General features: G+C 41.4%; 1 pseudogene; it reads right to left on the bottom strand.

The window, feature by feature from the left end:
* Positions 1-3868: 3868 nt before the first annotated feature.
* LOC149302482 (small nucleolar RNA SNORA35) lies at positions 3869-3963 on the bottom strand (annotated as a pseudogene).
* Between the last annotated feature and the right edge of the window lie 2568 nt (positions 3964-6531).

Genomic DNA, 6531 nt, shown 5'->3' with positions numbered 1-6531 from the left:
CCTCTGCCTCTCTACTGGATCTGTCCAGCACGCTACTATAGTTCCTATCCTGAAAAAGCCCTCCCTGGACCTGACTGATCTGCCCAATTATTGTTCCATCTTCCTCTCACCTCCAAGCTTCTTGAAAGAATTATATATACCCAATTAACTAAGTTTCTTGATTCAAACTGATGTTCTTCAATCTGGTTTCTATTCAACTAAGACAGCCCTTAGTAAAGTAACTAATAACCTATCTCACTACTAAATCCAATGACCACAACTCTATGCTAATCCTACTAGACCTTTCTGCTTCTTTCGACATTGTGGACCACTCTCTTCTCCTTCAAACTCATTATGATCTTGGTCTTTGTGACACTATTCTCTCCTGGTTCACATCCTGTCTTTCTGATCATACCTTCAGCTCAGTTCTAGGACCCCTTCTGTTTTCACTTTACACTACCTTACTTGACAAACTAATATCATCCTTTGGCTTACAGTACCACCTGATCTACCTAACCTCTCCTGATCGCTCTCACACTCTCTCTTAGATTTTGTAACTAACTGCCTTGCATCTGTCTCTACATGGATGTCTGCACGTTTCCTAAAACGTAATGTTAATGGTCATCTCCCCCTCCCCTCACCCTTGACTTTGACTTCTCTTTCAATCCCCACATTCAGTCTGTGTAAAAAAAAAAAAATCTGCCATCTCCATCATAAAAATATTGCCTGCAGTCACTAACACAAGATACCACTGAGGCTCTTGTCCATGCCCTCATTATCTCCCACCGTTACTATTGGAACCCTGTCTTAGCTGATCTCACTCTTACCTGTCTCCCCCTCTAGAATCCACCATGAATGCTGCTGCAAGACTTATCTTCCTCTCCTTTGTGCTTCAGAATTAATGTCGATACTGTGACTCTTACTTTTTCTTACCTTAATAGCGGTTCCCATATTTACATCACATTACTCATCTCTAAACACACTCCTAACTGGTCTCTCCGCTCATCTGGTGATCTCCTTCTGTCCTCTCCTCTGATTTCTAGCTCTAATACACACTTGCAAGGTTTCTTAAGGGCTGCCCCTATCCTCCTGGAATTTACTGGAATGTGTGGAAGTTTAGAGCCTGCTGCTGCTCTAAGATTTGCTCCATTATGGAGTTCCAGCAGGTGACTAAGCCCTGAACTAGACAGTTGTGGGGTAAACCTGCCTTTTCATACTTCTTCCTTGGCTGCTGGCTTGCCTCCACGCTGTGGTGAAAGTGCCCGGCAATCTTGGAGCACTTTTCAATCAATTTTGGAGACCTACACAGCTCTTGCCATCAGGTGTAGTATATGTCCTGCACAATGCAAGCCCACAAAGTCTCCATCTGTAACTGCTTTCACCATGTTTGCTACCCCATCAGTAACAACCATTCCAATTTCCACAATGACACACAAGACTAGTAAAGGGAGTAAATGACACTAGAGTCCTGCCTCCAGCTGCTGCCTGAAGGACTCCTCCTCAATCATGGAGAAGGAAGCACCTTTTAACAGCGATAACCTGACCAAGCAGTTGTGTCCCGACATGCCCCTTGAATGGAAAGCCACAAAGTGTTCTAGGGTAGGCAGGTGCAGTGGATGTCCCTGCCCCACCTGCCTCACTCCTCGAGAAGGCTGAGGTCTCACCACACCTTTTGCTCTGGCAGATGCTGCTGCTAATGGCGGATGTTGTGGGTTTGCTGTTGTCAACAATGCTTTCAGTCCCCCCCTTGAATCATATCTGCACAGAATTAGTGAGATGTCCTTTTACCTTAAGCCTGCTCACTGCCTTACAATACAACTTGCACCTTGCAGTGCACCCATCTCCCACATTCTCTAATTACGCCCACAGTTTATTACTACATTGCCCACCAGGCGAGGTAGCAGTGTTTCTTCCATAATTGCATTTGTGATGGTTGATATGATGGTGCTGGTAGTGCTGTCAGTGGATGTAGGGAAACAGACAAAAATTACTGGAAGATGTGTGGCTTGACTCCTCCAAGTCTGGCTCATAATCTAAATCCAGGTCTTTATCTACAATGTCATCGAAGGAGACCATATCCTTGTCCACAAATTAGAGGTTTAGTTGGTAGCATAAATGGGCAACTATCTTAAACTATCAATATCAGCCTCTGCTGTCACTGTTACTGTCTCACACCTCAACTCTCATCAGTCTGTGACTGCAGGTACTGACAAGTTAAATTGGCACTGGCACACTTAAATATCTAATGCTTGTCCCTTCCCCTCTCATTATTTTAGCCACTTATATGTATCAGTCATTGATATGTACCCTCTTACACACAGTCCCTTCCATTTTACCTCATCAACGAGAGCAAAAATGGCTTGTAATGGAGCTAAAACAGCTTGTAATGGCAGCTACACATGCCAACGAATGGGCGAATCCTAACAAAATTTTGGCACTTTTAGAATTCGTTTTTGGCAGTTTTGGTGGTGATTCCCCTCATAATCATAGATTTGTATGAACACATGAAACAGACAATATTAAAAAAAAAAGTTTGTGAGAATATGAATGCACAAGTCTACTAAGCAGTAGTAGCAGTAGTCTTCTTATATCGTAGTGTCACAAGTGTACCCTAGTCACTGATGCATTAAAAAATTTGATAGTTAAAAGTTATTGAGGAACTTATCAAAATATGTTTTCCTTTTTTTACTTTTGAATTATTTTTTTCTTTCTTTTGCGTTATTCACTGTGCTATCCCAACAGGAGCATCTTATTCTATTAAACAAATACCCGGTATGTACTTTTAGCTTACTTTTATTGTCTGCTGTTTATTTGTCTTATGTTTTCTTAGCTATAGCTGACGCTCCACCTGCTGGTGCTATCTGGATATTTCAGCCAAAAATGTAAATACATTATTATAATTTATTGACTTATATAGCACCGTATTCTACAGTGCTATTATTTGCATGAATTAATTACTGCATTACTGTTCAACTACAAAATCATTTCTATAGATTCACAGAAAAAAAAGCACAAAAACCCCCCACAAACACCTTTCCACCAAAATAAATCACAAATTGAGTTCAGCATGGTGGATCAGTGTGTCACAAAAAGACAGTCCATAAAGACATGGTCTGATGAGCTTGATGTGGAGGAAAAATGTGCTAAAAACGTATATTTCAAAGTTGTTTGCGAATCACTGCAACAATATCCTAAGGGTAGGGCTGTTTTTTTTAATTTTTGTACCCTACGTGACTGAGGCTGTTTTAAAAATGCTGCTGTGTTTCTGTTTAACTCTAATTTTCTTCTTTTTTTTATTTTGTGTACCCACACAAATGATATATATAGTTGTGACAAGTTATAGGCGCCTTATAAGAAGTAATAGACAGTGTAAAAAAAAAACAGCTAAATAGATTATACCCAATGGTTTTATGTTTTTTTTTGCCGTTTTTTGTAAGTTATAGGGCAATAAGTACAAGTCGCATTTTAAGATTTCCAAACCCTTCCCCCCCCCCCAAATCTGGTCATTCTGCCTCCATATCCTCTTTGCAACATCTTTGAAGTCGGTTAATTCAATTTATCCCCATCAAACCATATATTTTTTAAAACTAGACACCCCAAAGGTATGCTGGTATTTTAACCCTTTCCATGCACTAATTATACAACCACACTTTGTCAAACTTTGTAATAGTAATTTTTTTTCACACAAATTGTATTTTAGTTATAAATATACAGGTCCTGGTATGTGTCACTGTCAAACACCCCAATATGCGTTCAGCAACATCTCCTGAGTACATTGATACCCGACATGCATGGGTTTTTCGGGTTGTGTAGGGGATAAAAGGTAAAATTTGGGACATGCGTAATTCACTGTTTCAATTTGGAATTTTGACATCCGGTCAAAACTTTTTTTTGTACCCAACTTTGAGAAGGGGCAGGCTACAAGAAAGCCTGGTCTTTCTCCAAGAAGGGATTTGATCTAGCAGGGGACACTTGTCAGTGCAAATAAAAGCTCATCAAAATCCAAAAAGCAGTAAATGTAAAAAAATAAAAATAAAATACAAAATACAAAAGTGGAGCAGGAACAACAACAAAAAAAGGGCAGCTTTGTGGTACACCTTGACGCAGATACCAATGCAGAGTGCAGGTTCTCCAGGGCAATCTGGACAGTAGAACGTGGTGTCCTTTCTTTCCCCCCTACTGTAGCAGACTCCGCATCTATTTTGGGGATTCTGCTTCTTCTTTGTAGGAGGAATTTAAAAAATAAAATGGGTAGCCCCAATTCTGCTAGACTCCATCACCGCCCAGTGACCAGGTGCATCTTGGTACACGAAACCTGAAATTACTTGAAGCTGAAACTGCAGAAATGACAGTTGCATTCTGGGATTTTCTTCTTTGTGCAACAAAAAAAAGCATTGTTATACCATCTTGTTATAGGCCCTGATGCAGACTGGCTTTCTTACAACCTCAGCTCTGCCACAGACAGAAATCTCCACAGTTCTCTCATTGTGGATGGTGCTCAGCATGCACACTTCTTTTCTGTCCCTGAACTTCAATGCCAAGAGCTCCTCTTGACGTAGAGCTGAGGTCTCCCCCTTTCGTAGTCAGATTTGTGCCGGATGTTGTGGGAAACCCACACGGTTCTTTCTTATAGTACCGCAAGCTACTGTGTCAAAACAACACAGCAGTAACCTGGAGGGTCAAGGTGGATATCCTTTCCCTCGTATACCTGGAAAGCCTGAGTATACCCAGTCTCGCAGAGCTTATACAATTTGATTCCATACCTGGAGCGCTTGGAAGGAAAATACTGATTGAATCCCAACCTTCCTTTATACTTCATCAGGGATTCATCCACGCAGATATTCCTTCCAGGTGTATAAGACTCTGCAAACCTGGCAGCGAGATGGGTAATTAGGGGGCGGATACAGCCTGTCAAACTGTGGGTGATACTTAGGGGGGCACAGGCTGTTATCACTAAAATGCATGAAATGAAGGATCATTTCATACCTTCTCCTACTCATAGACTGGGTGTAAACGGGGGTACTAAAGATGGGGATGGTGCTCCAGTAGGAGCGGATAGTTTTTTTAAATAATTCTCATTAGCTTAGTTAATGCCTAGAATTTAAGAAATTCTGGCACGTCAATGGGGGCCCATGGCTGATTTGCAAAATAGGAGTCAGAGTAAGGGCCAGGGCCGGTCTTAGGGGTATGCGAACTGTGCGGCAGAAGGAATGAAGAGGAGGAGCAAAAGGGGTGCCGAGTGGTCGCACATGAAAACGTTTTTAGCAACCGCTCAGCCCCCTTTGTCTCCTCTGACTGCGGTGGTGGGAGCATGAGGCCTTGGTCGCAGTGCTGCGCTTCATGATGAGCGCCGGAATATGACGTCATATCTCGACGCTCAGCGGTGAAGCTGCGCACGCCGCAGCAGGACAGTGAATCTGAGGCTTGCACTCCCGATTTCGAGGCATTTCAGTAAAAAAAAAAAGTGAAGGAAGCGTGTGTTGATTGCTGGCATGGCGCCACCATATTTAAAAGACCTGCCGTCTTTTTAAATACCTAATATAAACGCTCCGGGGAGTGATCTTACCGCTCCCTGGCGTTTTTTTTTCTGTGTTGCTGAATGCCTCTATCTCGAGGCATTACAGCAACACCATCTGAGTGAAGAAAGCAATCCTTGAACTCATTTAGCCCCATGACGTGCCAGGCACATCATTAGTCGTCACCTGACCGTTTTTGTGTGACGTGCCTGGCTCGTCATTGGACGTTACGGGGATAAGTAGTTTTATAAAAAAAACAATAGCATGAAAATGGGTAGTTTTTTGGATTTATTAAGACTACATATCTTGTCACGTGCACAGTCCACCTCAAGCTAGCTACAAATGAAAAAGCTGAACCTTTGCCCCAAAAATATATAGTTTTCCATGGATACACTGAAAACCTTTCTCGGAATCAAGGGTAAACAAAAGAATGCAAGAATTGTTGAACATATCCAGGCCCCCGGGGGAAAAAATTGGTGAAAGCCCTGGCACCAAGAGGAACTCCCTCCCTTTTTTTCTAAAAATGGATAGCTATTTGAATTTTTTTGCCTGTCATGAGAGGCATCATGCCTCTACCACTTCAATCATAGTGTTTATCACTTGTCAGTAACTCTAGCTCCTTTATTTGACAATCTTGTTTGACAATCTTCTTTGATTTGCTAACAGACATGTCAAGTTACTACCATTTTTTTGTAATTGGCTTTGTGTTAAACAACCTTAAACAGTTTAATTCAGCTACCTTATCAGGGCTATTCCATAATTTCCTAAAGCTAACCCTACCATGAATCTATCCCCTTAAAATCTATCTTCACCCACATGTGGTAATTTAAAATCTCTAATCATCTTCTCCTCCAGCCACTTTATCATTGAGGTGCAGCCCATCTCTACTGTAGAGTCTGTAGCCGACAGTCCAGTTCTCTAAATCTAAACTCAGGACAAATAGTAGAATCTAATTAGGGGATTTTTTCATTAGCTTTTATAGATAAGTAAAAGATTTTTTCAGTAAATGTTAGAAAATAATTTTCATAATTTTTCA

This window comes from Sceloporus occidentalis, unplaced genomic scaffold (assembly GCF_023333645.1).
Source record: "Sceloporus occidentalis isolate IW3139 unplaced genomic scaffold, rSceOcc1.0.p SCAF_19, whole genome shotgun sequence".
NCBI classification, from domain to species: Eukaryota; Metazoa; Chordata; class Lepidosauria; order Squamata; family Phrynosomatidae; genus Sceloporus; species Sceloporus occidentalis.
Note: the sequence above shows the minus strand (reverse complement) of the source record. Positions and strands in the feature narration are given on the sequence as shown.